We start from the raw sequence: 24222 nt of genomic DNA, 5'->3' as shown, positions 1-24222 counted from the left end.
TGGGGGGAAATAGGGGAGGGATGGTGGGGGGTGGGGAGTTGGGGAGAGATAGCAAGTGGAGAGATGCCAGATGTAGGTGATGGGGAGGAAGGCAGCAAATCACACTGTCACGTGTGTACCTATGCAACAATCTTGCATGTTGTTCACATGTACCCCAAAACCTAAAATGCAATAAAATAAATAAATGGAAAAAAAACGACTCCATATTTCAAAAATGTAAAAATAATATGAAACAACATGGATGGAACTGGAGATCATTACGTTAAGTGAAATAAGCCAGGCGCAGAAAGACAAGCATCACATGTTCTCATTGATTTGTGGAATCTAAAAATCAAAACAATTGAACCCATGGACATAGAGAGTAGAAGGGTGGTTCCCAGAGGCTGGGAAGGGTAGTGGGGGTCTGGTGATGGCGGTGAGGACAGTTAATGGATTTTAAAAATTAAAAGAATGAATGAGGCTTACTATTTGAAGCATAATAGGATGGCTATAGTCAATAATGACTTAATCATACATGTTAAAATAACTTAAAGAGTGTAATTGGATTGTTTGTAATGCCAAGGATAAATGCTTGAGGAGATGGATATCCTATTCTCCTTTATGTGCTTATTTCACATTGTGTGCCTGTATCAAAACATCTCACTTACCCCATAAAAATGTACACCTGCTATGCACCCACAAAACTTTTCTTAAGAAAAAATAAAATAATAATATGGATATTTTTCAATAGCTTTAAAAGAAACAGAAATACATTTTTATAAAGAGGCAATTATACACTTAATAAATCATTAACAAGATTTAAATAAAAATACCTAATACTACTGCATTTGTGATTAAACTGCCTGTTGCCATTGTCTTTATTGCAAAAGTACTGCATATGCTTTAATGCTGAGGTTTGTTCCTGGGCTTTAATCCAATAGAGAAGGATAATAACCCTGTAAAAGAACATGCACACTTAGAGTATTCCCTATAATGTTTATAAAATTAGAATTAACAAATCTAGTTGATTAGCTATTCTTATACAGTCAATAAAGCATCATGATACAAAATACATAAAAAGATTCTTATGATATAATGACTATATATTTTTCATTCATTAACAAGACTACCTATCTTGTGCCTGGCATTTGAAAATATAGAGAAAAAGTATGGCCGTTTCTGCCTTCAAGAATTTTACAGCTTAGGGGGCAGACAAAAAGGAGTTATTCAGTAACAATCTATTGCAATATCTGCTAGGGTGAAGGGTATACACAGAGGGGCCTGCATGGCTACTGTGACAATCAGGAAATTTGAGAAGCCTCAAACAAAGCTGGCTCCCCCACAGCTGAATTCTGGTGCTGGTAAGGAGCTGGACAACTAAACCAACCATTTCTAAAAGGCAGAGTGAGAACTCCTGCAGGGATCTTGAAATGATTTGGAAAAACAGCACTGTTGTCAAGTAAGGGAGTTTACCAGATTTTGAACATCAGACTTCAGAGTTGGATCTTCCTCATTCTTTGAGAAAGGAACTAATGAGCCTTCTATAATAATGGGAAGTGATTCCTCATCAGATATTCAGGATGGCAACACTTGAGGATCAGGTATTAATCAAAGTAGGTTGAATATTACTGATGTCCCAACCCAGCTCTGACCCATCTCAATTTTCTCTTAGACTGAAAGGTTGATTGGGGTGCTCTGTCATCTTCTCTGCATAAAATTTTTAAAAAGGAGAACCTTCTCTACTAGAAGATATCATTAAAGCCACTATTTTATTTACACATAATGTTCAGCATTCCATAAAGTTTTACCAGATAGGGGAGGTTGAAAGCAAATATGATCAATAGTCAAGATCGAAAACAGATAACAAATGCAGTCTACAATTGATCCAGATATTGGCATTAGCACACAAGGGCTTCTATTAAAGAAAATTGAGGAAAAGTAAAACAGGAAAAAAAAAAAGGATGAAAGATTTCAAACGAAATTTGAAATTTATAAAATGAATTATATAAACATCTCAAAAATCAAAATATGTGATTTAATATTTAGAAATCAACACATATATGGTTTTAAACACAGGCTAAACACAAGAGAAGACAAGATTGACTAATATGGTCAGGTCAATATTTAAACTGAGAAAACTTAGAAAATGTGTTGTGAACAACAGGTAAGCAGAATGCCAAATCATGAATGAACTCTCATTCACAATTGCTACAAAAAGAATGAAATACCTAAGAATACAGCTAACAAGGGAAGTGAAGGACCTCTTCAAGGAGAAATACAAACCACTGCACAGGGAAATCAGAGAGGAAAGAAACAAATGGAAAAACATTCCATGCTTAGGATTAGGAAAGACTGATATAATGAAAATGACTATACTGCTTAAACTAATTTATATTTTCAATGCTATTTCCATTAAATTATCATTGACATTCTTCACAGAATTAGAAAAAAAAAAAACTATTTTAAAAGTCATATGGAACCAAATAAAAGCCCGAATAGCCAAAGCAATCTGAAGCAAAAAGAACAAAGCTGAAAGCATTATTCTACCTGGCTTCAAACTATACTACAAGTCTACAGTAAACAAAACAACATGGCACTGGTACAAGAACAAACAGACCCATGGACTAATGGAACAGAACAGAGAAATCAGAAAGAAGACCACACACCTACAACCATCTCATCTTTGGAAACCTGACAAAAACATGGAAAGGGGAAAGGATTCTCTATTTCATAAATGGTTCTGGGAGAACTGGCTAGCCGTACGCAAAAAAATTGAAACCGCACCCCTTCCTTCCACCATATACAAAATTTAACTCAAGATGGATTAAAGATTTAAAAACCCCAAACTATAAAAACCATAGAAGGAAATCTAGGAAATACCATTCAGGACATAGGCACAGGCAAAGATTTCATGACAAAAAAGCCAAAAGTAATGGGAACAAAAGCAAGCATTGACAAATGGGATCTAATTAAACTAAAGATCTTCTGCACAGGAAAAGAAACTCTCAGCAGAGTGAAGAGACAACCTACAGAATGGAAGAAAATTTTTGCAATCTATTAATCTGACAAAAGTCTAATATCTAGAATCTATTAAACTTAAAATTATAAGAAAAAAACAAACAACCCCATTAAAATGGGGGCAAAGGATATGCACAGACACTTCTCAAAAGAAGACGTGCATGCAGCCAAAAAACATGAAAAACAAAAAAGCTCTACATTACTGACTGTTACAGAAATACAGATCAAAACCACAATGAGATACTATCTCATGCCAGTCAGAGTAACTATTATTAAAAGTCAAAATAATAATAATAATAATAATAATAATAACATTTGCTGGCAAGGTTATAGAGAAAAAAGAAGGCTTTTACATTGTTGGTGGGAGTGTAAATTGGTTCAACCATTGTGGAAGATAGTGTGGCTATTCCTCAAAGATCTAGAGGCAGAAATATCAGGTGATTTAGTAATCTCATTACTGGGTATATAACCAAAGGAATAGAAATCATTCTATTACAAAGATACATGCTGATGTATGTTTATTGCGGCACTGTTTATAGTTCCAAGTCCATCCCGAATGTCCATCAATGATAGACTAGACAAAGAAAATGTGGTACATATACACCATGGAATACTGTGTAGCCATAAAATGGAGTGAGAGCATGTCTTTTGCAGGGAAATAGATGGATTTGGAAGCCATTATCCTTAGCAAACTAATGCAGAAACAGAAAGCCAAATACTGCATTTTCTCACTTATAATGTGGAGCTGAACATATGGAAGACAATGAGAACACATGGACATATGGAGGAAAACAGCACACACACTGGGCCCTGTGAGGGTGAGGGATGGTGGAAGGGAGAACATCAGAAAGAACTGCTAATGGATGCTGGGCTTAATACCAGGGTGATGTGGTGATCTGTGCAGCACACCACCATGGCACATACTTACTTATATAACCAACCTGCACATCTTGCATATGTATCTCTGAACTTATAAGTTGATGGAAAAAAAGTTTGTGAGTAGGCTGGACAGATGAGCTTTTATTTTTACTGATCTTATTCTGGAATAACAAAAACCATGCTAAAGAAAAAAGGAGGAATAAAAGAATTGAAGATTGCAGATCGAATTTAATTAAACTAAATTCATTAAGACTACAAACCTTTCCTATAGAAAAGAGAATTCATCTTATACCCTGAACTCCAGATAGCTAGAATAACTACAGTATAGAATAGCTTGCTAAATGGTAAGATAGCACAAAATATTTTATTGGATAAGGTTAGGACCCTGGGACAGCTGAGATGGCTTTCTCAATAGGCCTCAGACCCAGAAAGCAGAAGCATGTATTAGAATACTTAAACCTCATACTGGAGCTTAGAAGAGAAAATATCTCAGAGACAATGGAAAAGGAATTAAAAAGGAAGTAAGAAGTCACTTGCAATAATAAGTCATGTAAAAATTTTATACTTATGCAAAGCTCAGCTGAGCTTTGCATATTAAGTATAAAATTTTTACATGACTTATAATGTACTAAATTATAAATGTACTAAATAAGTGACATATTATAATGTACTAAATTATAAATGTACTAAATATGCCACAAACAATAAACTTTTTGAAAAAGAAAAAAGAAAAACAAAAATTTTAAAAGAAAAAGAAAAAGAAAAGAAGCAAGCCAGCACAGAAAAAAGATGAAAAACTAGCAAGAATAGAAACTGAAGAAAATACTCCATCTTTTTGTCAGAGGGATATGCAATAAAAAAGTGGATTACCCTTCCAAAATTAATCTCAAGAAAGAAATGAAAGAACATGAGATTGACAAGAACAGAGAAATGTGGGGAAGTAATAATCACTAGAAAAAGAAAAAATATATAAACGAGTAATGGAATGAATACAACAAAAAAAGTCAAATAACGGATATAGAGGAAAAATTTACAAAAATCAAATTGAATGCAAAAAAATCCACAAAGGAAATAGAAACCAGAAAATAATAAATATGAAATTCATCTAAGAATGATTCGGTATAATGGCAATTGGCAAACTGAAAGGTAGAAGCATAACATATAGAATGAAAAAAATATATATTCACTGATGTAATACTGGCAACAGCTAGAGCCTAAGAAAATAAAACAAAAATCCTGAAGAAAAACAAAATGGAAATATGCTATTCTGGGTATTGAGAATTATTATTTGCAAATAAGTTTGGAAAGGATAGGCAACCCTATAGGAAAATGAAGAAATAGATTAGGGATTTCGATAAGAGAAAAAAATAAATGGCTAAAAAAAAAAAGGTGAAAGATTCTCAAACTAGCAACCAGGGAAATGCTTTTAAAATTGCAATGGGACAGACAAATCAAGTCTTTCAGTACCAAGTGTTTCAGAGGAGTCAGAGCCTTGGGAACACGCATACATTGCTGGGAGTATAAATTGATACAAGCGCTTTGGAAAACTGTCATTGTCTAGTAAAGTTTGAAAAACAACATATTACTCATGACTCAGACATTCTATCCTTAAGTCTATGCCCTACAGGTAGACATGCACACGTACATTAGAAAACATGCAGGGCAATGTTTATAGTAAGTTTTATCAGAATATTATCAAATTGGAAATTCATATTCTTCAAGAAGATAGTTGAAATGGAATATCCCTTAATGAAATATCAATACAGCTATTAAAATGAGTAATTTTTTTGAGACAGAGTTTCACTCTGTTGCCTAGGCTGTAGTGCAGTGGTGCAATCAATCAACACTCACTGCATGTTAACTTCCCAGAGACAGGGCTTCACCATGTTGCCCAGACTTGTCTCAAACTCTTAGCCTCAAGTGATCTGCCCAGTTCAGCCTCCCAAAATGCTGGGATTACAGGCATGAGCCACCATGCCCAGCCCTGAAAATGAGTAAATCTTAATATAATATTAGATGAAAGAAGCATAAAGGTCAGAAGGTAGTAAAACAAAGTAATATTCAGAAATTATTATGGATATGGTAAAATAATAAAGGGAAGCAAGCATATGTTTACAGTTGTTTCTCAACTTATGCTAGCGTTATATTCCAATAAACCTATTGGAAATTGAATATGTATTTAACACCCCAATAAGCCCATTGTAAAGTAAAAAAAAAAAAAAAATTAGTAAGTTGAACCATCATAAATCTAAGTGCTCCTCAACTTGATGGAGTTACATTCTGCTAAACCCATTATAAAGCTGGAAAATTATTAAACCAACCATCATAATTATCTTCAAAATTATAATTGTGTTTTACTTTAAAAGGAGGGAAAGATTTTTGATTAAAAGGATCATACTTGTTTGTTCCAGAATTTTGCGAATTTACTATTTCTTATCTTGGATAATCAGAAAGCCTCCCAGGACTCCACATTGTGAACATAAGCAAGCCTTTAATGGAGGTAAAGGATATGGTACAACATGAAAATGAAGCATGCGCAATCAAGTTTCTGCTCTTTCTAGCACAACTCTATCAAGTCCTTTCTTAGCAGCACAATATGCATTTTGTCTTTGAAATATCAACCATCAAAATATGTGTAAGAAATTATAATTTCAGGTGACACTGGGCAAAATTTTACAGTTGGGTCTTTTATACTCTGCTGGTCATGTGGCAAATCTAAGCTATGCCACTGGTTGCCAGGCTAAACCATGAATCTATACATTAAACAATGTGGACAAGCTACAGTCAGATTCCAGAGGCTGGTGGGTGGGAGGCGGGTGGTGGTTCTGACTTAAAATGACACATACATACCTCCATCTAGCTCCTTTCCTTCTTATCACAGCCACAGGTCAGTACCAGACTTCCAGATGACCAGCTAGCTATAAGGCAGTCTTTCCTTACACAGGTCGTGGTTCTGAATGTGTACTTAGGCTGTACATGTATATTATACACCATTTTTAAAACAAATAGACTATGTTTAGAAAATTTTAACTTTACAGGAAACTTAGCAGAAAGTACAAAGAGTTTCTATATTTCCCTTCTCCTCACCCACCACAGATTCCTCCACTATTAACACCTTGTTTTAGTGTCATAGATTAATTACCATTGATAAATCAATATTGATACTTTATTATTAAAGCCCATAACTTATGTTAGGATATATTCTTTGTGCTGTAGAGGTCTATGAATTTTGACAAATGCATAATGTCATATAGTTACCATGATAGTATTTCACTGCCCTAGAAAGCCCCTTTAACCACCTACTCAACACTCCCTTTCTATTCTGAATCATTGGCAAACACTAGTCTTTTTGCTGTCTCCATAGCTTTGCCTTTTCCAGTTGGAATCAAATGTATGTATAGTTGACTCTCCATCCATGAATTCAAACAAATATGGATCAAAATATTTTTAAAATAAGTTTTAAAATAATAGAATTAAAAACAATACAAATTTTTTAAATGCAGTATGAGAACTATTTTCATAGAATTTACATTGTATTAGGTATTATAAGTAATCTAGAGATTATTTGCAGCATATGGAAGGATGTGCATGAGTTATATGCAAAACTATGCCATTTTTCGTAAGGGACTTGAGAATTTACTGATTTGGGTAACCAGGAGTCCTAGATGCAATCTCCAATGAATATCAAGAGATGACTGCATAGACTTTTCAGATTCGCTTCCTTTACTGAGGAATACGTATTTAATGTCCCTCCAAGTCTTTTCATGTCTTGGTAGACAATTTCTTTTTATCACTGAATAATATTCTAATATATGAATGTAACACAAGTTTTTAAAATCCATTCACTTTCCAAAGGTCCTCTTGGATGCCTCTAGTTTTGTTAATTATGAATTAAGCTGCTATACACATTTATGTGCAAGTTTTTGTGTGCAGATAACTTTTTAACTCATTTGTATAAATATCTATCAGTTATGTGTTTGCTGGATTGCATAGTGAGACTACATTAGATGCTGATAAGAATGTATGGCAACAAAAACTCTCATGTAGGCTGGGTGCGGTGGCTCATGCCTGTAATCCCAACACTGTGGGAGACCAAGGCAAGTAGATCACCTAAGGTTAGGAGTTTGAGAGCAGCCTGGCTAATATGGTGAAACCCTGTTTCTACTAAAAATACAAAAATACAGGTGGTGCATGCCTGTAATCCCAGGTACACGGGAGGCTGAGGCAGGAGAGTCGCTTGAACCCTGGAGGCGGAGGTTACAGAATAAAAAAATTGCTACATACAGTGCTGTGGTAGTGGATATGTGACACAGAATTTATCAAAACTCATAGCATACATTATTTATGTAGTTTTCTTAAAACAACCTGGTTTATTCTTACTCTCAAGATTTATTACTATATAATTTGGCAAATTCATGTCACAAATCTGTACAGATACCTTTCTCTATTGTTGCTTTTTCTTTGTTACTTTGGATCATAGCTAAGTTGGCTCTATTATCTTGTAAATTATAGATATTAATGTTCTCAGTTTATGCTGTCTTTTATATAGATATTCTGTAAAGGAACTACTTCATATACTGGAAAAGATTTTACAAATGGGATACTATTGATGGGATTGTTTAAATAAATTTGTTGGCCAATCTTGGAAGACCATTTAAAACCAAATGTTTTCCCTGGATTTTAAAAAAATAGATTTATAAATTAAAATTAAATATACAATGTTCATATATGTTTGATGCTTCTTAAACAAATAATAAAGAAAAATAAAGAAATATTCCATGTTCTGCAACATTAATAGGTAGCATTTACTGATTTTTATTTTCTGAATTTTTCTATTTGGATTTCTTCTTGTTGTTTGCCATTCTGCCCAAGAACGTGATGCTCTTTTCTTAGTTCCAGTTGACCAGAAGGAGGAGATAGATGTATCACTGAATAGCACTAGGGAATACCAGAACTAGCATTATCCAATAAAATTCAATGAATTACCATTTACACTCTCTTTACTAACTCTCAAAATACAATTTTCAGCTGACAGGTGTCTTAAAATTATTATAAATTTCCCTCATTTTACACATTAATAAACTGGAGTATAGAGTCACTCTGTGACTAGCCCAAAAACATACAGACAGGTATGGGGCTAAATCACAGCTCTTCTGATACTCAGGCTGGTGGCCTACATCATGTAGGAGATCTAGAAAGTGGGAAAGACAGTCCAATGACAATCTATATAGTAGGACTTTCACAAAAGAAGGAAGTCTCATGCTCAAATCTGTTTAGTTGACAACAAATAGAAAAGATATTTTTCAATATTTGCTTAACATTTCTAGTCTTTAAGAAAGTACTTTATTCATGGAAAGTCTGAACAAGAGAAGATCAAATATAAAATAATTGATGCAAAGTATGGAGGGAAAATATTTCTGAGAGAATTACGTTTTCAAAGTAGCATCCTAGAAGATAAATAATCTTGAGCAATATATTTATGAAAAGCAAATTAGATTTTGCTTTTTAGGTTTTTTGGTGTTGTTTACATTTCCCAAAGAGATCACCTAACAAGTAAATTCATATTATCCTAAGTGCCAGAGAATAATTTAATTACATGTAGCACTTTATTGCTCTTGAGAAATGAGTTATTCATACAACAACTATAAATTTACAGTGAGAATTGACTAGTCGTCAACGTTTTCTGTTTTTCCTGTCTTCTGTTACTTGCTTTATAATCTTTGCTGTTTGCTTCCATAGGTTTAGATATCCATGTTTGTTAAAGTGGTGGCATAATATACATTCTATAGTTTCTTCTAATTCTAAAATGCTGCGGCCACAATTCTTGCTATACTTCATACTAATCACAAGCCAAATAAACATTACGCTATTAAAAAACTCTTTAACCCTTTCTCCATGAAGAGAGGTTCCAAGTCTCTCTTTTTACTAATGTACTCCTCAAGCTGAAATAAGTGCTTCATACATAATAGATGCTGCTCACTGTTAATTAATTAACAAACAAAATAACAGGAAGGAACACTGTCATACCTCGATTGAAAAGAGTGGGAAAAGGACTAAATCCCTTCATTTTATAGCTGGATAGACTAAAATTGAGCAATTATGATGAACATGTACTTAGTGAAGATTAACAAACATTAACATTATTAGAACGTGATCCAATGCTGGTAATACATGTATTCCAGAGTGTTGAGATTTTTAATTAATCTGAATGACGTGTATTTGGAAAAATCTGCATGATGTGATAATGAACAGGCTACTTCTTTTATATTAAAAGAACCTCAGAGCTAGAAATCATCTTATTGAACATGCCTTATTTGACCAAAGAGGAAATTAAAGCTATAAACTTTTTAGACACACGTTATTTAATGACAACTGCTTCTGTTTTTAGTCTTTTTATTTTTATTTATTTATGTATTTTTTGAGACAGAATTTTGCTCTTGTTGCCCAGGCTAGAGTTGGAGTGTGATGGTGGGATGTTGGCTCACTGCAACCTCTGCCTCCCAGGTTCAAGCAATTCTCCTCCCTCAGCCTCCCAAGTAGCATGTGTCACCATGCGTGGCTAATTTTGTATTTTTAGTAGAGACTGGGTTTCTCCATGTTGGTCAGGCTAGCCTCAAACTCCTGACCTCAGGTGATCTGCACGTCTTGGCCTCCCCAAGTGCTGGGATTACAGGTGTGAGCCATTGTGCCAGGCCTGATAACTGCTTCTTTAGCACACAGGGTAAATTTTCATGATGTTAAATTTTTTGACAGAGGATCGTGCTTGTATTCAGTCAGAATTAATGTGATCATATTATCACAGACATATTCCTGTGTCCCATGATAATTTATTTCCAGTTTCTCTGTAATTTAGGTCACTCTGTTGACTACCAGCCAACTCTAAAATATTCTCAAATGCTTAACTGTGACCTCCATTTCAGTAAAAGTAAATTCTGTTAGTAGTATTTGCTTACAGAAACCTAATATATAAAACAATGCTAGCTATATGACAGAGTCATCACAATGACTATTTTAGCAACCAACAATAGTTTACATTTCAACTCCACATATACTAACAAGTAAAAGAAAAAATGCTGCATATTGCTAGAATCATTCATAGAGAATATTCATATTTCCAATTGGTGGTGCAGAGGCTGGAGTTACTAGTTCTTCTCAGGCCATTTCTCTATTATTATTGCTTTTAATTCCTTCTTCAAACAAGCTAGGATGGTATATATAAAAGCAACAAGATAGTTGTCTGACCCCTGTGGCACATCTAAAGAACTCCATGATTTTATGAAACAGAAGTTGAAATGCTCAGTCCTAGGCTTGTCAATAGACAGGAGAAGTATCAACCAATTAATGTATACAGAGAAGGATTCACATATTAATTTATTATACAACAATACATTGAATTTTTGTTGTGTGCAACACACTGTATTAGAAACTGAGTTTTAAAAGGCACAAGTAAATTTAAAATGTCTGTCCTCATCGAGTTTATACTTGTGCTAATTTGTTCTTTTGTTGTTTGTTTTTATTGAAGGACCAAACACCTTTAATTTACTCAATGCTAATTTTAAGATACACTAAAAATTCTGAACTCCTATGCATGTTTATCTTGATTGCTGATTTTGTTTTGTAGAGTCATCATTACTGGTCATTATGATTAATCAGTTCACACTAAGTAATTATCACAATAAATTTCAAGACTCACAGACTGTGTGTATTATTTGTGATTTATGTTCACTTGCATTTTTTCTGGAGAAAGAAACTTAACCCTCCAAACAGTTTATGTCCCTGTTGTAGATATACACACATGTTAATGTAATAGGTCTAAGGTCAGTAAAATGTGATTTTTTGAGTGCCTATAAGTAGACTGCATTAAGCTCTAAAGTAATATTATTTCTTTTGTGGTAAATCACCATTGGATATTAGCTCATTCATGCAAGACAAAAATAAAGATTCTTAAGTGTCTGCTCTCAGATTGAAATTTATAATAGTGAATAAATATGTCTAATGTGTCTATAATTGACTTGTTTGTAAAAGTATATTTTAAACATCTTCATCAATATATAATTCACACACCATAAATTCACCAACTTAAGGTGTACAATTCAGATATTTTTAGTATATTCACAGAATTATGTAATGACTACCATAGTCTAATTAGCAGAAACTGCCTGTTCTCCTGTCCCTAGCCCCTCGTAACCACTAATCTATTTTCTGTCTCTATAGATTTGCGTATTGTGAGCAATTCATATAAATAGAATGATGTAATGTGGTCTCTTGCAGCTGATTTCTTTCACTGAGTATAATCTTTTCAAGGTAATCCATGTTGTACAATTCATCAATGATTCATTGTATTTTTTTGTTGTTGTGGAGTAGTATTCCATTGTATAGATATATCAGTTTTGTTTATTCTATTCATTGGTTAATGTACATTTGAGCTGTGTCTAGCTTTTGGCTATTATGAATTATAACACTGTCATGAACATTAACATACAAATTTTGTGTAACATTTTTTTATTTATTTTGGGAATGGTCAACCTAAGAGTGAAATTGTTGTGCTATATGGTGACTCTAGTTTTAACACTATAAAGAACTGCCAAACTGCTTTCCGAAGTGGCTGCACCAATATACACTCTCACCAGCAAATTGTGACATTTCCAATTTCTCCGCATTCTCACCAACAGTTGTTATTATCTATGTTTTTTATTATAGTAATTCTAATGGCGTAAAGTGGTATCTCATTGTGGTTTGGAGTTGTATTTGTTTAATGCTTTTTTGCTTTTTCTTATTTCCTAAATAAAACTCTGTTTAAACATAGTAATTGAAGTAAATCTAATCCCAGTTTCCAATTCAGTAAACTCAATGCTGAACTTAGAATACAAATCCAGAAAACTTAATATTTACAGTATGTGTAACCTTTTTCTAGCCTGCTACAAATATAATTATTGCACATAAGAATTCTCTACTGCAAATTCTTTGACTTTAACAATAGATCATGCCTAGGAGATTTTTTTTTTGCCCTTTTCTTCATTATTGTGAATTTCAAATTATGTTATTAAACAAAATATTAACATATTATTTATAAAATTGTTGATTTGTGTTCTTTTCTGGATTACCTTCTGCTGATGGTTTCATAGGAAATAACTTATTTATAATATTTTTATTGCTTTGGATGAGCATTGCTTCAGATGCTTTACAATTTACAGGTGGCTTTACAAACTCAGCTTAACTTTGGAACCTGCTGACTGTGTTTACTGCCCTAGATTCTAAACACCTGTATCTTGAAAGAAGCTGCTGTGCAAGGCACAACCTACAGAGTCATTTTCAAAACACCGAGTACAGGGAGCAGGTGTTCAGTTGTCAGTAATGGAATAAAACAAAGTTACAAACTGGGTTAGTTAGTAATATGAGGTGCACAAACTATATTTCCAGACTTGTAGTTAAATTTGTTTCTCTATTTGATTTTCAAAATTACTAAAATACCTTACTCTTTAAAGATGAACTTCACCTGAATATAATAGATGTCTCACTCCATATCTGTTAATATCAGTGTATTTCTGATGCATTAAACCATGGGCAGTTTACCCATTCTCTCTTTATCTCTAAGATAACTAAGATTCCATAAATATTTATTCAGAAAGAAGATGGAATGTGGTCACTTCATAAATCATCACCTTTAAATACTAGCACAGCTGGTCAAAGGAATTTGTAAAGGTGATATGTTTGACATCACTTTAGGCAAAATAAAAGAGAAAGAAGAAAGAGAAAAAGAAATAAAGTGGAGAAATAATACTACAGTGTGTTATTTTGGCATAATATCAGACACTCTTTCTGAGTAAGCATAAGGTTCATAAAATTTATGCAAGCCAACATGAATGTCATTTTCCATAATAGCTAACATTGACTATTTCTGCAAAATAAGCATTTTGTAGCTGCATTGCATGTATAATTTTTTAATCATTAAAACAATTATAAAATAGTGCTATTAGGATCTGCACATTTTATAGACAAAGACTCTTCACTAAAGGATTAAGTGATTCAGACAGCATCAAACAAGGGAGGGAGAGAGCCAGCACTTAAGCCCAGGCAACCAGTTTCCAGAGCCCATTCTTCTGAACAGCATACAGTCATGCCTCTGCATAAGACTGCAATGTTGATTCTACACATTCCATTCAAAACAAGCAACTAAATTTAAATACCTCCTGACTCTTTAAAAATCCCAGTGAAAATATGGGAAGATAAACAAAAAGGAAGAACAAAATCTGCAACAATACTGGGAACAAAAGTCTAAAAAGCAGAGATATTTTCATGAATATCCAGAAAGAAACATAAATTTCATTGACTGTGAAAGTACATAAGGAAATCAACTATCAATCAAATGCAAGGACAAAATAGAAATATTTTTGCAGACTAAAAGAACTAAGAAACTGTAATGCCATGTACCCTTCTTTAAAAAAATACTTGAAGATACCCTTCATAAAAAATGAAAAATGATTTAGAATAAAAACTACTGAGCTTTTCAATATGTATTTTGTGAAAAAAAAGTTTGGGAAACAGTAAACAATCTTGATCAGGAAGTTCTAACATTAATATTTGCAACTCTCTAAAATTATAAAGCATTTTCTAATGTACTGATCAACTATCTGCCTATTTTTATTTCTAGGGATTAATAGCAAGAATCTATAAGAATTATGCAACTCAAGAATAAGTATCATGATCATTGAATTAAAAATTCCTCATATTTTCTGTAGGTTTGGACTCGGTTATAGAGGTAAAAGGGAAAGCATCCAGTGGACAAAAGAGGAAGGTATTTTCTTACTGTGATTCCTTCCTTCCTTTTCCTTCCTTCCTTCCTTTTCCTTCCTTCCTTCCTTCCTTCCTTCCTTCCTTCCTTCCTTCCTTCCTTCCTTCCTTCCTCCCTCCCTCCCTCCCTCCCTTCCTTCCTTCCCTCCCTCTCTCTTTCTCCTTTCTTTCTTTCTCTTTCTGGTTCTCACAGTCACCCAGGCAGAAGTGCAGTGGCAAATCTGAGCTCACTGAAGCCTCCACTTCCCAGGTTCAAGCAATTCTCATGCCTCAGCCTCGTAAGTAGCTGGGACTACAGGCACATACCACCATGCTCAGTTAATTTTTGTATTTTTAGTAGACAGGGTTTCACCATGTTGGCCAGGCTGGTCTCGAACTCTTGACCTCAAGTGACTCATTCCCTTCAACCTCCCAAAATGCTGGATTACAGGTGTAAGCCACCACACCTGGCCTGTGATTCTTATATACAGGAATAAACACCTTGCTGCTAGCTTGAATAGGCATGCATAGAGTACAATGTTCTGCCAGTGACAGATTGACCTTGACAAGTCTCAGACTTCCTAGGCCTTATTTCCATTTTGAGTGGAGACACGGATCTTGCTATTGACTGAGTCATTTGATCAACCAGGCTGATTCCTTTTGGTCCCAGTTAAGAAATCAAATACCTACTTGGAAGGTTTGACTAACCATTGGTGGAGTAGCAGGGGTGGGGAGTGTCCTTAGATCATCAGAAATTTTCTTTTGGTAACAGGGGTCATCAATCAAAAGCCTTTTAAATGTTTCAACACATATTGGATGTAAAGAGACAGTATGATGGCATTTTAAAACTTACTCTTTATTCTTAACCATAATATAAGCTCCAAATAAAACCTTAAGAGTACATATAGAATATAAATAAGCTAAGCCAATGGTTACAGAACTATCCTTAATACATACACTCCAAGTTAATATCAAAATCTGTTTGTGTTTATTTAACAAAGGCTGGTGTTATTTTATTAAGGGACAAGGACTTAGGTTAACAGTTAATTGATGTAACTTTAATATATGCCAAAGGACCATAGACACACCAAAGAGGATTGGAAAACTGGAGTCACTTTATTTACATTCTAATGGAATCAGAAGTACAAACTCATGGGCACTCAAAAAATATGCAAAAGCCGATTATTGCTCTAAAATTATGAAATCAGATGCAATTGGGCTCATAACTTTCTGAGTTCAGTAAATTGCAAATTTTTTCCAACTATGACTCACATAATATAATGCTGGTGACTCAGTCTCTTACTGTTCACTAACCTCAAATCACACCTGTGCATCTATTACTGAATTTAGAAGTGTTAGAGCATTATGTACCCAAGAATGCAAAGGTTTCTGGCGAAGAACATACTTCCCTTACTGAAGGTCACAGCAGGTACCAATGCAGTAAGAGATCACCATCAATGGCCCTCTAAAATCCAACTCCATTATGCATCACAGCTGGCTTTCAAGTGAATGAGCTTCCCTTATGATTATAATATGAATCTGTACTGTTATCGGGGAATTCTAAAATCATTCTTACAAATGCATTTTGTGATTATCTTTGTGCACAAAAGCCAAGTATTTCCTGGAATGCTAACCCCAATTGCATTAGTTGAACAATTGACCTTGAGAGTCTCCTTCATTTTGGCTCCTCATCAATTTAATATGGATCCATCTCCTTTTACCAAGTATTATCTCAGTCCTAGTGGACTTTAGTGATGCTGTTAACAAAGCCTCATTACATGAGGGAAATGGAGAATATTAGAAAAACTAATCATTGCCAACAGAAATAAAATTTTTAAAAAATGAATTTGAGTATCCTGTTACACTGTCTTTTAAAGAAGTCAAGATTCACACCTGTCTTCTAATTTATCAAAGGAAATATGAGCAGGCACTGAGAGCCCAGTGTGTGTTTAAAGATGTGCTTCTTGGCAGTGCCTCTGCTGTCTGAATATTCCTGAAAAAATAGTATAGGAAACTTATTTTACATATACTTGTGAGAAAATCATAGTTTTTTGAATGACTAGAAGTTAAATAATTTTCACTAATTAAAGCCATAACACCATTTCACAAATATAAATCATAAAGATTCTAATTTCCAAAAATATAATGAAGCAAATTATCCAAAATTAATATTCAGGCTTTAGATAATAACTATAATTCTAAGAGGTTTATTTTGTATGTCTTCAGAGTTATTTTGTTTATATAACAAGGAATTTGAAGCTGCTTACAGCTCCTGATATGAATTGTGGCACCTCATTTATCTGGATGTTTCCTACCTGGATAATTGGACTTATTCAGGACAAAGTTGAGAACATGAAAATAAGCAAAAGCATCCATTAGTAGCCAAAATATACATCTCAAAGTGTATAATTTGCTAATGAAATAACTTTCAAGGGCATATGGAAAATGATGTGCTTTATTTTAGACACAGAATTCAAAACTTTGATCATGATGGAAGCAAACTGGCATCATGAATAAGTGTCAACTGAAATCTGAAATGAACAAGAAAAATAATGTGAAAGAACTTGCAAACACAAGATAATCTGTAAAGCCAACATAAAGACCGAGAAGATCTGAGGTTTTCACAGAGTGCCTTAGATCATACATTATCATTATATCTGAACTCTTGAATCATCAAAAGAAGGAAGAATTATGTTTGATATATACTACTCAAGGAGGCTGATTTTTTTCACATTTTGGGAAAAAATGTCAGACACATAATTTCAAAAAATATTTTCCAGAAAATCAACTAACTGCCTAGAAAATTCACATTCCAGAGAGATAGGGAGTTACAGATTAAGTTGAATTAAGCACTTTATAATACCCATATATATGTATGCATCTATGATCCTTATCCCTAAAGTCTTAGCTCTTTAAACAAAGTAATGTATTTTCTGCTAACTTTTTAATTTCTCAAAGGCCTAAAATTGAAATAGAGACAAAAGAGAAGAAAAGACATGATTAAAAGGCTTTTTGGTGACTTCTGAATTCAGTTTAAATGTGCAAATAGCTTAGAAGTCATCACTCCTGACATTGCAGGAGGAAAAAAAAAAAAAAGCGGCTGGACAAAGTGAGAATCAATGACTTCTCTTGGAACCATCAGACTACAAAAATTTCAGAGCAAACTGCCATCTAGAAATCTGGAGAGATAGGTGAACCTAGTCCCTGCTGAGATATGCTCCCCTGAAGCGAAAGCTGCTAGTGTCATAAACTTATAAGAACAATTAAATGGTAACTGACAAACTGCTGGAAGATAAGTGTGAAGGAGCATAAGTGTAAAAAAATTCTGGCAGAAGAACATATTCTTAGGGGACTCCACATTTTCATGACCTTTACCTCAGGAAGTCCACCAGGTTCTCCTGGTGAATGAATCTGGTTTGCTGCACCTATCAACCCGTTGTCTAGGTTTTAAGCTTCTCATGCATTAGGTATTTGTCCTAATGCTCTCCCTACTCTTCCCCCCAACCCCTCACGGGCCTGGGTATGTGATATTTCCTCCCTGTGTCCATGTATTCTCATCATTCAGCTCCCACTTATGAGTGAGACTATGGCTGCATAGCATTCCATGGTGTATATGTGCCACATTTTCTTTATCCAGTCTGTCATTGATGGGCATTTGGGTTGGTTCAAAGTCTTTGCTATTGTAAGTAGTGCTACCAGAGACACAACAAAATTTGTGATGCTGGCCTCATAAAAATGAGTTAAGAAGTAGTCCCTCTTTTTTATTGTTTGGAATAGTTTCAGAAGGAATGGTACCATCTCCTTTTTGTACCTCTGGTAGAATTTGGCTGTTAATCAGTCTGGTCCTGGGCTTTTTTTGGTTGGTAGGCTATTAATTATGGCCTCAATTTTAGGACTTATTGATTCATTCAGGGGCTCAACTTCTTTTTGAACTAGTCTTGGGAGGGTGTATGTGTCCAAGAATTTATCCATTTCCTCTAGGATATATTTTTTTAGTTTATTTGCATAGAAGTGTTTATAGCATTCTCTGGTGGTAGTTTATACTTCTGTGGGATCAGTGGTGATATCCTCATTATCGTTTTTTATTGTGTCTATTTGATTCTTTTCTCTTTTCTTCTTTATTAGTCTTGCTAGTGGTCTATTTTGTTAGTCTTTACAAAAAAATCAACTCCTGGATTCATTAATTTTTGAAGGGTTTTTCATGTTTCTATCTTTTTCAGTTCTGCTCTGATCTTAATTATTTCCTGTCTTCTGCCTACTTTTGAATTTGTTTGCTCTTGCTTCTCTAGTTCTTTTAATTGTGATGTTAGAGTGTTGATTTTAGATTTTAAATTTTTCCTGATTTCTGATATGGGTATTTAGTGCCATAAATTTCCCTCTAAACACTGCTTTACCTGTGTCCCAGAGATTCTGGTACATTGTCTCTTTGTTCTCATTGGTTTCAAAGAACTATGTTATTTCTGCCTTCATTTCATTATTTACCCAGTAGTCATTTAGGAGAAGGTTGTCCAGTTTCCATGAGTTGTGCGTCTTTGAGTCAGTTTCTTAATCCTGGGTTCTAATTTTATTACACTGTGGTCTGAGAGATTGTTATGATTTACATTAGTTTTAATTTTCTGAGGAGTGTTTTACTACCAATTATGTGGTCAATTTTAGAATACTTGCTATATGGTGCTGAGAAAAATTTATATTCTGTTGATTTGGGGTAGAGAGTTCTGTAGATTTATTAGTTCTGCTTGGTACAGAGCTGAGTTGAAGTCCTGAATATCCCTGTTAATTTTCTGTCTCATTTATCTGTCTAATATTGACAGTGGGTTGTAAAAGTCTCCCACTATTATTGTGTGGAAGTCTAAGTCTCTTTGTAGGTCTCTGAGAACCTGTCTTATCAATCTGGTTTCACTAGTATTTTGTGCATATATATATATATATATATATATATATATATATATATATATTTTTAGGATAGTTAGCTCTTCTTGTTGCATTGATCCCTTTACCATTATGTAATACTCTTTTTTGTCTTTTTTGATCCTTGCTGGTTTAAAGTCTGTTTTATCAGAGACGAGGATTGCAACCCTTGCATTTTTTTGCTTTCCCAGTAGCTTGATAAATATTCTTCCTTTAATTTTAGACTATGTGTGTCTTTGTATGTGAGATGGGTCTCCTAAATACAGCACACTGAAGGGTCTTGACTTTTTATCCAATTTGCCAGTCTGTGTGTTTTGATTGGGGCATTATGCCATTTACATTTAAAGTTATTATTATATGTGTGAATTTGATTCTGTCATCATGATGCTGGATGGTTATTTTGCATATCAGTTGATGCAGTTTCTTCAGTCTTTCATTGTTCTTTATATTTTGGTGTCTTTTTACAGTGGCTGATACTAGTTTTTCATTTCTATATTTTGTAGCTTCTTCAGGAGCTCTTGTAAGGCAGGCCTGGTGGAGGATGGAAGACAAAATTCCTCAGCATTTTTTGTCTGTAAAGGATTTTATTTCTCCTTCATTTATGAAACTTAGTTTGACAGGATATGAAATTCTGGGTTGAAAATTATTTTCCTTAAGAATGTTGAATATTGGCCCCCACTCTCTTCTGGCTTGTAGGGTTTCTGCAGAAAGCTCTGCTGTTAGTCTGATGGGCTTCCCTTTGGGGGTAATTTGACCTTTCTCTCTGGCTGCATCTTTAACATCTGTTCCTTCATTTCAACCTTGGAGAATCTGACGATTATGTGTCTTGGGGTTGCTCTTCTTGAGGCATATCTTAGTGGTGTTCTCTGTATTTCCTGAATTTGAATGTTGGCCTGTCTTATGAGGCTGGGGAAGTTCTACAGGATAGTATCCTAAAGAGTGTTTTCAACTTGGTAACATTGTTCTGGTCACTTTCAAGGATCTCAATCAATTGTAGGTTTGGTCTTTTCTCATAGTCCTATATTTCTTCGAGGCTTTCTTCGTTCATTTTCATTTTTTTTCCTCTAATCCTACTCTTCACACCTCATTTCATTAAGCTGATCTTCAATCTCTGATATCCTTTCTTCCAGTTGATTGATTTGGCTATTGATACTTGTGTATGCTTCACAAAGTTCTTGTGCTATGTTTTTCAGCTCCAGCAGGCCATTTATGTTCTTCTCTAAACTGGTTATTCTAGTTAGCTGTTCTTGTAACCTTTTGTCAAGCTTCTGAGCTCCTTGCATTGGGTTAGAACATGCTCCTTTAGCTCAAAGGAGTTTGTTATTACCTACCTTCTGAAGCCTATTTCTGTCAATTTGTCAAACTCATTCTCTGTCCAGTTTTGTGCCCTTGCTGAAGAGGAGTTGTGATAATTTGGAGGAGAAGAGGCATTCTGGTTTTTGAAATTTTCAGCACGTTTTCACTGGTTTTTCCCCATCTTCATGGATTTATCCACCTTTAATCTTTGATGCTGATGAACTCTGGGTGGGGTTTTTGCATGGGTGTCCTTTTTCTTGACGTTGATGTTACTGCTTTTTGTTTGTTAGTTTTTCTTCTAACAGTCAGGCCTCTCTTCTGCAGGTCTGCTGGATTTTGCTGGAGGTCCACTCCAGAATCTATTTGCCTGCGTATCGCCAGTGGAGGCTGCAGAAGAGCAAAGATTGCTGTCTGCTTCTTCTTCTGAAAACTGTGTCCCAAAGGGGCACTAGCCTGATGCTAGCCAGAGCTCTCCCCTATCAGGTGTCTGTCAATCCCTGTTGGGAGGTCTCTCCCAGTCAGGAGGCACGGGGCCAGGGACCCACTTGAGGAGCCAGTCTGTCCCTTAGCAGAGCTTGAGCACTGTACTGGGAGAACCCTTTTGTCAATATCTGCTGCTCTTTTTAGAGCTGGCAGGAAGGAATGTTTAAGTCCACTGAAGCTGCACCCACAGCAGCCCCTTCCACCAGGTGCTCTGTCCCAGGAAAATGGGAATCTTACCTATAAGCTCCTCTTGGCACTGCTACCTTTCTTTCAGAGATGCCCTTCTCAGTGAAGAGGAATCTAGAGAGGCAGTCTAGCCACAGCTGCTTTGCTGTGCTGTGTTGAGTTCTGCCCAGTCCAAAGTTCCAGGCCTCCTTAGCACTGTCAGGGGAAGACTGCCTACTCGTCTCAGTAATGTCAGAATCCCCTCCTCCTAACACACTCTATCATTCCAGGTCAACTTCAGACTGCTGTACTGGCAGGGAGAATTTAAAGCCTGTACTTCTTAGTTTGCTGGGCTCTGTGGGAGGGGGACCCACTGAGTGAGACCGCTTGGCACCCTGGCTTCAGCCTCATTTCCAGGGGAGTAAACAGTTCTTTCTCACTGGAGATCCAGGTACCACTGGGGATGTTAAAAAAAAAAACTCGTGCAGCTAGCTCAGTGTTTGCCTGAACAGCCACACAGCTTTGTGCTTGAAACCCTGGGCCCTGGTGGTATAGACACACAAGGGAATCTAGTCTTCAGATTGGAAAATCCATGAGAAAAACAGTATCTGGGCCAGATAGCACAGTTCTCATGGCTCCCCTTTGCTGGGAAAGGGAGGTCCTTTGCTCCTTGCACTTTCAGGGAGAGGCAATGCCCTCCCTGCTTCTGCTCACCTCTGGGAGTGCCTAACCAATCCCAATGAGATGAACAGGATACCTCAGTTAGAAATGCAGAAATCACCCACCTTCTGCATTAGTCTCAGTGGGAGTTGCAGACCAGAGCTGTTCCTATTTTGGCATCTTGCCAGATCCAGCTGGGAAATGTTATTCTTAGTGAAAAAATACATTTATGAAGATCACAGCTCAGAGATTCAGAACATTTAGAGATTAAGATCTAATCAGAAAGTTGCATAATGCTCCTTCTTTCTCATACCTTTCCTCCAAATTAACAAAGCTCCAATATAGTAACAGTGAATTATGCATGAAAGAGGCACAAGACACAGACTTCCTTTGAGGAAGAGTACTTAGGGAAGCCAAAGTCAAAAAGAGAAACAGAAACAAATAAACAACGGGAATTTAGCACCTCCAGCTATAGCAAATGTTAAACACAGCCCAGCTGCTGGGCAGAGTAACACAAGTTCTCTCATTCAAAACCTATTAACTTCAGTCAGTTTCTCTTAGTCAATACATGCCTAGCTTCCAGCAAAAAATTATACAGCATGCTAAAACACAATCCACAGTCTTAAGAGAAAAAGATTATTGCACATGTGTCAGTGAAGTGAATGACAGCAATATCACAAGGAATGTGAGGGAGAAATTGAAAACCCTCTCTTAGAAGGAATCCACCTACATGTAAAACATAATAGTGTTATTGGAAAGATAATTTAGATCAGTTATAAATGTATACTGTAAACTCTAGAAGAACCACTATATATATTTTAAAAGGTGTTTTTAAATTGATTTACTAAGAGAGAATAAACAATGAATTTATAGTTTTCAATTAAAACCAGAGAAGGCAGAAAAAGGTGGGGAAAAACCCAAGAAAACAAACACAATAAGCATAAAATAGTTACAAGTGGAATGTCTGTTATTACAATCATGTTCATATTATTTTAAATGTGACTGGTATAAATATAGTTATTAAAAGACAGCTATTGTCAGCATGGATTAAAGAAAAACAAAATCAAAAAGCAAACAGACCTAATGGTATGTTGTGTACAAGAAACCTACATTAAATATAAATAATCAAATACGTTACAAAGATAAAATTGCACCATAATAATTATAAAATAATTGTACATAATACTAAAATAACCATAATTAAAATAATAATTAAAAACAATCTAGGATATATACAACTTTAGGAAAAAGAAAAGTATGAGAACTAGAGAAAGCTTAACATCTTTCTTTGATAACAAATCTATTTTTTTCAGAAGTCACAACTTTAAATGTGCATGCACCTAACAACAGAGCAGCAAAATACTGAAAACAAAAACTGATAGATCTTAAAAGAGGACTAGAGAAATTTACTATTATACCTGGAGATTTCAAAACCCTGTTTCAATCATTGATAGATCAAGCTGGCAGAAAATCAGGAAGGACATATTTAAATTGAACTACATCATTAATCAGCTAGATGTAAAAAAACCTCAAGAATAACTCAACAGCAAAAATAAGCACATTTTCTAAGCTCACATGGAGCAATCACCAAGACAGATGATCACATTTTGGACTATAAAACACAGCTTCACAAATTTAAAAAATAAAATCTAAACAACGTATATTTTTCAGGAAACTAACCAGAAGTCAATTTAAAAAATACTGGAAAATATCCAAATATCTGGAAATTCAACAACACACTTCTACATTTCTACATAACACATAAGTCAAGAAGAATTATCAAGGGGAGTCTGGGTGTGGTGGCTCACATCTGTAATCCCAGAACTTTAGGAGGCTGAGGCAGGCAGATCACCTGAGGTCAGGAGTTCAAGACTAGCCTGGCCAATATGGTGAAACCCTGTCTCTACAAAAATACAAAATTAGCTGGGCATGATGGCAGGTGCCTGTAATCCCAGCTACACAGGAGGCTTAGGCAGGAGAATTGTTTGAACCTGGGAGGCAGAGGTTGTAGTGAGCCGAGATCACACCACTGCACTACAACCTGAGTGACATGGCAAGACTCTG

General features: G+C 35.1%; 1 pseudogene; it reads left to right on the top strand.

The window, feature by feature from the left end:
* Positions 1 to 24222, top strand: part of LOC119467093 — a 66775-nt pseudogene that overhangs the window by 27801 nt on the left and 14752 nt on the right.

Source organism: Cebus imitator, unplaced genomic scaffold (genome assembly GCF_001604975.1).
Source record: "Cebus imitator isolate Cc_AM_T3 unplaced genomic scaffold, Cebus_imitator-1.0 Scaffold12, whole genome shotgun sequence".
NCBI lineage: Eukaryota > Metazoa > Chordata > Mammalia > Primates > Cebidae > Cebus > Cebus imitator.
Note: the sequence above shows the minus strand (reverse complement) of the source record. Positions and strands in the feature narration are given on the sequence as shown.